The sequence below is a fragment of the Kogia breviceps genome, chromosome 13, assembly GCF_026419965.1.
Source record: "Kogia breviceps isolate mKogBre1 chromosome 13, mKogBre1 haplotype 1, whole genome shotgun sequence".
Classification (NCBI taxonomy): domain Eukaryota; kingdom Metazoa; phylum Chordata; class Mammalia; order Artiodactyla; family Physeteridae; genus Kogia; species Kogia breviceps.
Window position 1 is genome coordinate 78444320 of NC_081322.1, and position 10681 is coordinate 78455000.

Sequence of the window (10681 nt, forward strand, 5' to 3'; positions counted from 1 at the left end):
GGCTTGAACCCATATCCCCTGCATTGGCAGGCGGATTCTTAACCACTGCGCCACCAGGGGAGTCCCCAGAAACGTCTTCATAAAACAAACTATAGACACAGTGAGGGATATAAAGAAATATTTGAATATATATGGGGGACATGCCTTATTTTTAAGATATTTTATGCCTAAATTAATTTATACATTATTTGAAGATATACATAATTAATTTAGGTATATTAATTCTATTGAGAAATAGAAAAAAGAAATGGAATTGCCAGTGGATTTGAAATTCTTAGTCCTTGCAGCTCTTGAAAGCTGGTTGTATACATCCCTTGCTTCAATATTTTAAGATATTTTATACCTAAATTAATTTATACATTCTATCTGTTTCAGTCAGAATCCTTCCATAAAGGCTTATGTTTTGTTTTTGTATCCATTTTTTTTTTGTCTTTTAACTTGGATGAAGATAGAAAGTCATGTTGGAAATAAAACTTAAGAGACAAAGTCATCAAAATTCTGAGAAAGAAGAGTAATAAGAAGAGACTTGGCCTCTTAGATATCAAAATATTCTTAAAGCTAAAGTAGTCATTCAAGAAAAAAAATCAAAAGAAAATAATGTACAAATCAACTGAACAGAATAAACAACATAGAAATAGAACAAAGTATGTATGGAAAATTAGTTATGATGAGGGTAGAATTTCTAATAAATGAAAAAATTGATTAACAAATGTTTTGGGGAAAATTGGATGGCCATAGAGAAAAATCTCTCACTTATCTTAAAATAAGCTCAAAATGAATAAGAAACATAAAACATTAAAATAAAATAAAGGCATATCATAAAAATAGAAAAATATTTAAAAATATAAACAAATAACTTTTCTAAGTGAGTTTTGATGGTGGGAGATCAGATTTTTTTTAACTCTGAAGGTTAATTTTTTTTAATGAATAAATCTTACTATTTAAAATCTATGTTTGAAACCAACTTTATGAGACTTAATTCATATGCAATTAGATGCAGAGCATTTTAAGTGTTGAATTTGATCCATTTTGATATAGGTACACACCAATGTTACCATCACCATATTCAAGATACATAACACTTGCATCATCACAAAATGTTCTCTTCTACTCCTTTCCCAGTCAATCCTCATTTTCTACCTCCAGGTTGAAGCAAACATGGATGCACTTCCTATCATTATAGATTAGGTTTATTCATCCTGGAGTTCTGTACAAATGAAACCACACGATATGTGCTATTTTGTGTCTGGCTTCTTTCCCTCAAGATAAGTATTTGAAATTCATCCATGTTGTTGCATGTTTCAAGGATTTATTTGTTTAACAGACAAGTAATATTCCATCGAATGCATATATGATGACTTCTTTATTTGTTGGACATTTCTTTCCCAGTTGTTGGCTATTATGAATAAAATTTCTGTGAACATCTGTGTCCAAATCTTTGTATGGATCTATAGTAAGCTGAGGAATAGCCTCCAAAAAATCAGGTCCTAATCCCTGGAACCCATAAATGTTACCTTTTATGGGGAAAGGGTTTACACAGATATGATTAAGCGAAACATTTTGAAATGGGGAGATTAGCCTGAATTATGCAGGTGGGTTCTAAATGCCATCACAGTGTCCTTAGAAGACAGACAGAGGGAGATTAGACACACAGGGAAGAGAAGGTGATGTGAAGACAGAGCAGAGAGAGATTTGAAGATGCTGGCTGTGAATATTGGGGTAACTCTGTCACAAGCCAAGGAATGTCCTCAGCCACTAGCACCTGGAAGAGAAAAGGAGAAGATTCTCCTCTACAACCCCTGAAGGAAAAGCAGGCCTGCCAACACCTTGCGCTAAGATTTCGAACCTTTGGTCTCCTGATCTGTGGGAGAATACATTTCTGTTATAGCAAGCTACCCTATTTGTGGTAAGTTTTTACAGCAGCCATAGGAAACTAACACAAGAACTACATTTTGAATTTTCTTTTTTTTAAATTTTGATTTTTATCAGGTGAATACCTAGGAATATCATTGCTAGATTGTGTAGTAAGTACAGGTTTAACTTGATAAGAAACCACTAAATTCTTTTCCAAAATGGCTGCACCATTTTCAGTTTTCACTAGCAATAAATGAGTTTCAAGTATTCTATATTCTCGTCAACACTTCTTATTTTCTGTTTTCATTTGTTTGTTTAGTTTTAACCATTCTAGTAGGTATATAATGTTACCTCAATATAGTCTTAATTTGCATTTTTCTGTTGACTAGAGATCAGAGCAACTTTTATTGTGATTATTGTCCATTTGTGTAGTTTCTTTTGTGAAGTACTTTCTCAGATATTGTGCCCCTTTTAAAAAAACTGAATTGTCTTCTTGTGAAGATCTGAGAGTTCTTTATGTAGTTAGGAAAAAGTCCTTTATCAGATACGTGTATTAAAAAATGTTTTCTCCCAAGTTTGTCTTGCCTTTTGTGTTGTTAATATGTATTTCAAAGAACACAAGTTCTTAATTTTGATGAAATCAATTTTATCAATTTTTAAGGTTTTATGATATCTATCTGCCCCGGAGTCAGAAGGATTTTGGAACTAGTTTGTTCCTGATGTATACTAACCGTGTAGCAACTTGTAGCTCCCTGAGCCCTCCTGAACTGTGAACTTCCCCCTCAACTTGGTAAGACCAATGTGCTGTGCTTGGGATCCCTCTCCCTGCTCTGTAAGGAGTCTCCCCAAAATGAAATGTGATGTGATTGTAGAGCCTTTACCTCATTTACTTTCCTTCTTTCAAGAATCAAACTCATGTGTTGTGTGTTGCCTAATATGCTAAATTTTACAGTTTGTTCGTGGTCAGAAGGTAGATCTTGTCCCTTTTATCTTTTGTGGCTTGAGGTGGAAGTCTCTGAAAAGCTATTTTTTAAGAATAAAGAAAATTATTAAACATTGCCTGGGCAGGGGATGCTATTAAACCCTATTAAAAGACAAATTATGAAGTGTGAGTAATATTTGCCATATACATGTCACTAAGTTAACAACCTTGGTGTGGATTAAATGTTCTACTGTTTAATATAGAAAAATATCTCAATAGAAGATGCACAATGGATCAGGTAATTTGCAAAATAAAAATAGAAAAATGGCCAGTATGGCCTTGACAGTTAATTTCCTAGAGTGTACTTTGACCATATAAATGTAAAATATAAATACTCCTTGAGGATTACAAGCATTTGCTCTGGGAAAGTAATTCTAGCTAGCTGTTTTAAATTTTATATTATAACTTACTTCCTCAGTTGCCTGATGATTATTAAGCCAAAGCCTTCACTGAATAGACAGCATACAAAACAATCCTCTTCCCCAAACCCAAAGCCAAACCCACTTACATCTCCACTGGACTAAGAATGCTCTCTTGACTTAGAGGTTGCTCAGTCATCATCTGATTGATGAGATGAGCTGGGGTTTGAATTTAGAGTCAGAGAGGGGATGAGTGCAAATTGAAAGGTCTCACCGTACTCCCTGCAAAATAACCCCCAATCTCTCATCTCAGACAACTGTCACATTCTGCAGATGCTCAAGTAGAAAAGTCAGGTGGCCTACAACAAAGTAGGTATGAAGCGGGAGCTACAAGTAAATGGCAGGAGCTAGAACCAGAAGTCGTGGAGACATAAAAAATGAAGTGGGTAGTATCAATTTAGCCAGGGTGCATAAACAAAGCAGGAGGAGAGAAAGAGAAGCAGATTACCAGAGAAAGATTACTGGAGTGGGAAGACAGAGAAAGAGAGAATCTTCCCTGCTTTCCCACAGTTACCCAGCACTCTGAGATGTATTTTGTGCTCCTGAGTTCCACTTGCAGTGGACAAGCATTTCATTTGCTTGTCTAGCACACCTGTCCCTTTTTGCTCACTTAACTTTCGTAGGGAAACTATTCTTCCACTCGACACGATCTTATGGTAATTCTCAGCCACCATTTCCCACCTGTCCCTATGCTTACCACCCCGCTTATCAAAATGGAGAAAATGTCCCTCTTTCAATCAATATTCCACTAGTGCTTTTCGTTTCATTCCCTCTTTCCTTATTAATGATCTTACTGTTTCACATACCCCTTCTCTCTCTGGTATTAACAATACTTCCATCTTAAATTGAGACCATTGGAAACACACTCTGAAACAGTGATCAGTGTGAAAAATATAGACGGGGGGCGGGCCAGAGTCAGGAAGAACATCTATAGATGATGCAGGGAAGCAGGGCTTGGTCGAAGGAAAATGAGTGGCTTTTCCATTAGAGGTCTCAGCCAGTCCCGGGGTGGGGGGGGTATAGCACGGTCCTTCAGAGCTGCCCCTAATGAAAGCAAAGGGCTGGACAGTGGTTAGCTTTAGGGTTAGGGTTAGAGTTGAGTGAGCTCTGAATGAGGCAATATGAAGACATGCCCTATAAATGGCGTTTTCAGGGAGCTAGCTGCCACTCGGGTCACATTGCGACGATTCTGTGAACATGAGCCTTTCTCAGGAACTCTAAACGGACAAAGATTCTCTCCTTGCTGACATTCTGCTCAGGCATCCCTCAACTCTCTTCTCCACTAGGCTTTGACTTTTGAATTTAGCAAGAAGCCTACTAAGTCAGTTTCGCCCTGTTCCTCCATTCTCGATATCTGATCACTCTTGGTATCTAACTGGGTTCCCCCTCCTCTACCATCCCCCAGGTGATGTCTGGTCACCCTGGCCTGCCTTTGGTAAGAATCTCATTGGGCCCATTTAGCCAGAATCCCCTCTTCACTGTGATGTTTCCTCTAGTAATTTTCCATCCACTGATCCCCACCTTTCTCCCTGACTGTAAATGGTGAATCTTGCTCATTGTATTCAGAATTGAGCCCAGTTCTCTATACGGAGGTCTCTTTTCCCCTAGGTTAATAGTTTTTCTGAATAAAATCTGTTTTTACCACTTTACTGTCCAGCTCTGTTTATTCTTTGACGAAACCTACTTTGACTTCTCCAGTGACTCTTAGGCTGGTGGTTTTCGTCAGTACTGTGGTTGCAAGGCTGCTGATTTTCAAGCTACGATGGAGCTGGCAAGAAGGGGCTAGGAATAGGCAAGTGAAAACTGCCACATAGCTCGCTGTTCTTACCAAGACTGTGTTGTTCTTTTTGAACAAATTCCCCTTGGGTTGTTGCAAGTCTTGGGTTAATTTCCAGAGTACTGAAAAAGTTCATAATTTTGGCCAGTGTCCTCATTGTTTTTATGAAGAAGAAGGTTTTCAGAGGTCCTCACTCCATCACTCCAGAAGTACTTCTGCTTATGTTGGAATTTAGACAATCGTGCTGTAAAAATCTGCTGGCATAAAGTGCAGAGGTTCTAAAAATTAGAAACAGAGATATACTGTAGTGATTCCCCTTGGCTCTGCTTTTCTTATGATATGAAATGACAGGTGAGAGTTAAGCATCCTTTGGGAGGGGCTGGCTGACTTAATGGCATAGCCCTCCTCCACCATGAATCTCTTGTGAGTTAAAACAGAGTGTGGAATGCCTACTGTTGGCTGAAAGACTGCTACATTGTATCTCAGTTTCAGAATCTGGACCACTTTTCCAAGCCTTTCAGGTCTCCAACTCTCCTGTTAATTCCACAATTTCATTTAACCTATTTCTTCTGGACAAGTGTAGAATTTTAGAGTTCAAATCCCTTCCCCAAAGGTCTTGGAGTGAAGAGATGCTCATGTGTGATAAACATCAAGATCAAAGGTGTCGCTTGAGATAATTTCAATCTCTGTTTTTTGGTTTTAATTTAAGCCTGTGTTGCTCAGGCTTTCTCTAGTTGAGGATTGCAGAGGCTACTCTTCTTTGTGGTGTGCAGGCTTCTTGTTGCAGTGGCTTCTCTTGTTGTGGAGCACAGGCTCTGCACACGGGCTTCAGTAGTTGTGGCTCTCAGGCTTAGTTGCTCCGCGGCATGTGGGATCTTCCCCGACCAGGGCTCGAACCCATGTGCCCTGCATTGGCAGGCGGATTCTTAACCACTGCGCCACCAGGGAAGTCCCAATCTTTATGTTTAGACACTTCCGTTCACCTCACTGGAGGAAAATACAGCCGTAAGTGGTAGAAATAGGTGATGAGACTTGTGTGCAGGGACTTTTTGTCCTTGGCTCTACCTCTAAGTGTGTGCTTTTCCATAGTTTTTTCCACACTGAAATTCTCATCAGAGGAGACACTTTAGCGACATTTCCCACACGCTTTGACATTTTTTTTTTTTTTGAGGAAAATGTTTCATTCTATTAGGTTAATTCCACCCCAAGGTATTTGCATAAGCGGTGTGGGTCTGGCCTTTGACGTTATCTTCCTGAATGTTCTCTGATTGCTCACTCAGGCGTATTGTAGACGCAGGGTCTGGTCTCATCGAATCTTGTGCTATCTTTACCAAATCAAATCTGTAAAGTTCACTTGTAATTTAACGTATTGTTTCTGAGTCATCTTGACATTTTGACTTCATAAGTGTAAACTGAAAACTGCATTTACTGGAAGTTTGTTTTTAAAAATAAAACAACATAGGCCAGATCCCTGATCTACAGATGCATTATAAAATTAGGCAATGCTTATGAGATAATGCTTCTGAAAGAAATTTTTATAAAGAAATTTATAACTGTTTTTAAAGCACATAAAAGTGCAAGACTGTGTTCAATAGGAGCAGAAAATATACAAGCAATAGTGTAAATCGTTAGGATGGAATCTAGTTTTTTAAAAGGCGGGGAGGAGGGGTTCCCTGGTGGCCTAGTGGCTAGGATTCTGGGCTTTCACTGCCATGGCCCTGGTTCAGTCCTAGATGGGGGAACTGAGATTCCACAAACCGTGCAGGGCGGCCGAAAAAAATAAAATATAATGAAAGGGAGGCAGAGAGCATAGTCAAATGTTAAAAGGGTGACGATGTTTAGCATTGTTAAAAGAACTGACAGGGAAGTTTCTCTTTATTTCAAAGTTATAAATATTATAAATAAGTAAGATTTTTGACACAGCGAGCCTATATTTGAAAATCAGTGCATAATGGTTTTTATTAAGAGAACCTTTGCATAATTCATAGTAAATGACTCTAGTAACATTGAAAGTTGAAATTTTCCTGGAGGATAATTTTTATTAGTGACTTAAAGAGTCTAGAGTTATTTCTTGCTGCTGAATGGGATCACAATATAATCAATCCCATCACTTTATTTTTCTTAAGCATTTAGAAATACCCAGGCATGTTGGCATTTAGAGGTAAACAAAATGGCTAAGTGGAGGTGAAGAGGAACTTCGAGTATGCTTACCTTGTATATTCTAAGGTTAAGAATTTTGGGCAGTTATAAAAGGGTTTTTTGGGGGAGGGGGTAGGATACCTGGGAAATTTGAATATAGACTAAGTATTAGGTGACATTAGGAGATTATTATAAATTTTGTCAGGTGTGAAAATGTCACTGTGATCATGTAGAAATAGCTGTTTACTTTTCAGGGGTGCACACTAAAATATACAGAGATGAGATACTGTTAACATCTGAGGGAAGTGAAGAGGAGGTGGTGAAGTTACTTCTGGGTGGAGCCCGATACGTTCGGCTCTAATGAGTTCAAGCTGAACCACCCACTGAGGATTATGTCTCCTTGGTGAATATCAGCCCCAACACCTCCCGGTTCCTGCTGGTCTCCTCCTGAGATGTGGCGGTGCATCTCTACCATGTGCCGGCCATTCAGCTCAAGTACCAGCATCCAGTGCTGTCTTGGATGTGCGTTCAATGGTGCGACACATGCCTGGAGTGGGGGACTGAAAACACATGATTCCAGCACTGATCAGGAAGATCTGGTTGGAACCCAGGATGTCCCTATCAGATGTGTTGACTACTGTCCAGAAGTGAATGTGGTAGTTACTGGGCTTTGGGATCAGAGAGTTAAGTTGTCGCATCCTAGAACTCCTTGTAATGCTGGGACCTTCTGTCTGTGCATAACACCCTCTCTGTCTGGAGATCAGCTGATTGTAGACAAGGTGGGCAATAAAGTGTTAATGTGGGAATTACAGAACATGGGATACGTGCAGCAGTGCTGGGTGTCCAAGCTGAAGTACTAGGCTCGCTGCCTTTGAACTTTTGCAAACAAGCAGTTATGTATTAAACTCAGTTGAAGGCCAAGTGGCAGTTGAGTACTTGCTCCCAAGCCCTGAGGTACAGAAGAAGCATGTCTTCAAGTGTCAAAGAAAATAATATTGAGCAGATTTATCTTGTCAATGACATTTCTTTTAACAACATCTACGGTACGTTTGCTATGGGTGGTTCTGATGGATTTGCAAATACCTGGGGTCCGGTTAACAAGAAGTGACAGCACTGGTTCTGTAGATACCCCACCAGCGTCACATCACTTGCCTTTAGTAATGATGGGACTACACTTGCAATAGCATCATTATATATGTATAAAACGGATGACATGGGACATCCTGAAGATGGCATCTTCTCATTTGCCAAGTGACAGATGCAGAAAAAAAAACCTAAGTCCACCTAATCATCTCCTGAAAGTAGTTTCTCTACGGAAAGCTTTTCTGCTTCCTACGAATCATACTTACCCCCTGGATGTGTAGAGCCATTGTTGTTACGTTATTTAGTATGGATTTCTCTGTTTTCTCTCTTATGAAAACCTTGTATGTGTGCCTTTTCGTACTGACTTTGTGTAGAATGAGGATTCCTTGTGTCTTTTGTATTTGTTATTTACTCTAAAATACTTTGACAGAAGAAAACTAAAAGAAGCAAATACGGCAAAATTTTAAAATCTAGGGGATGGATACATAAGGGAGTGTTCATGATACCCTTTTCTCAACTCTTCTATATATTTGAAAGTTTCAGTAATAAACAATTTTTAAAATGTTCTGTAGCTGAAAAAAATGTTTTGGCAACTGAGATTTTGCAACATGTGGATTAGCAAAATTTTTATTACCTTTTTCTGTATTTTTTCTAAATTTTCTAAAGCCTTATAAAACTTTAAAATATAAATCAGAATCAAATATTTGATTAATTGCTCGCTTTGAAAGAAATGGAATATAGAGGAATATAACAGTTCATCTAAAACTGTTTTTCATCTTTTTCTTCATTCTATCTTTTTTTTCCTCCTTCTTTGCAATGTGATACAATTTCTATAAAAGGTTTCTAAATGAGATAACATAAACAAGAAGTAAACAGTAAAGTCAGGGCCACGAAGAAGTAAAGTAGAGCCAGTAATGAGACTAGTGCTCGAAAAAGAGTCTTACATCCTAAACGTTTACCAGCAAAGGGCCACAGATTTGGTTCTTAGCTTTCTAGCCATAAATTTAAAAACAGGAATATGAACAGTTATATCATGCAGAGTGCTCATAAAATAAAGGCAAATTATTCACCCAGGAGAAGCACAAAAATTTCTGATTTGAAGTTTATCCTAAATAGGATCTGTGTGATATAATGAACAAAGCCCTAAACAATATGCTTAGAATAACTACAGCAAGGAGTTTTTGGGGGGTGTGTCTTAATGTAGGCTGTCGTCATTATGACAAAAAAATAATCACTGAAAATAAACCTTTCGGGGCAAATACCATGGTATCATCCAGGTAAGCAGCAACTCAGAGGTTTTGAGAGATTTTTGCAGTATCTTGAACAAACCTTCTTAACCAGTTTCAAGAACCCAAAGGGAATTGCTAGATAAACATTAAAAGCTTTTTAGGGAGCCTGTAAGTTGTGTATGTTAGTGGGCATGAACGGGCATGAACACATTTTTCTGAGGACAGGTTTTTTTAGCTTTTATCATAAAGATCTTTGCTTCAGAAAAGATTGAGAACCACTAATTTATAGAAATAAAGAGGTTACACATCCATTAGGGATATCTTTTTCTTGATGAGCTTTTCAAAAATATATATGATCATGAGTTTTGAGATTGTGCTCTCTGCCTGCTTCTCAGAATGAAGAAATTCTGTATGTCTTCTAAAAAAGGAGAACATATATCCCATGAGTCAGCTCACCAGAGCAGGCTGGACCACCCATAAAAGCTGAGGCACTGGTTTAGGACTGATTGGTAGAGAAACCTGCTTCATATATGCTTGGAGGTAAGGCCAGTGTGTATTTTCAGGAAAGATGAAGGTTTTTATAAAACATAATTTTGTGTATACTCCAAATGAAATGAAAAAAAATTCATGTACTGCATTGATAAGTTTAACATGAATATTTTTAAAGCTGGTGTAATCAGAAGCTTATCTTAAACATTACAAAATAAAAGTTGAATAAATCACCCAAAGACAGTCTGGCTTTGAGTGATGCAATTTCCTGGAACAATGTACTAACATAAATTGCTTTGCAAAGTGTATTCCTCTGTAACTGAATGAGATACCTTGCCGAATGGTGTTTTAGCTGTAAATAAATTAAAAGTTTTCTTTCTGGCAGTAACGAGTTAGGCCAGAAGTTTCTTGAGGTCTTGGCTAGGTCATAAGTATAAAAATTTATTATGCATCTTGTGTGTGTGAGTACAAATTAAGATTTCATATATTTTATATATTAAGAAAATATATATTGACTATATATATATTATATATTCTTAATATATAAACTATACAAAATGTGTCTATGTATTTATATATCTATATCTATATATTATATCTATATCTATATCTATATCTATATCTATATCTATATCTATATCTATCCCAGAGAGATTGAATAACTTGCTTAAGGTTTTACACTGTATGTAAATGGTGCAATGGGTTTCAA

The 10681-nt window shown here is 37.6% G+C and overlaps 1 pseudogene; it reads left to right on the plus strand.

Annotated features, from left to right (window-relative positions):
• Positions 1-3065: 3065 nt before the first annotated feature.
• LOC131767832 (mitotic checkpoint protein BUB3 pseudogene) lies at positions 3066-8449 on the plus strand (annotated as a pseudogene).
• The last annotated feature ends 2232 nt before the right edge of the window (positions 8450-10681 follow it).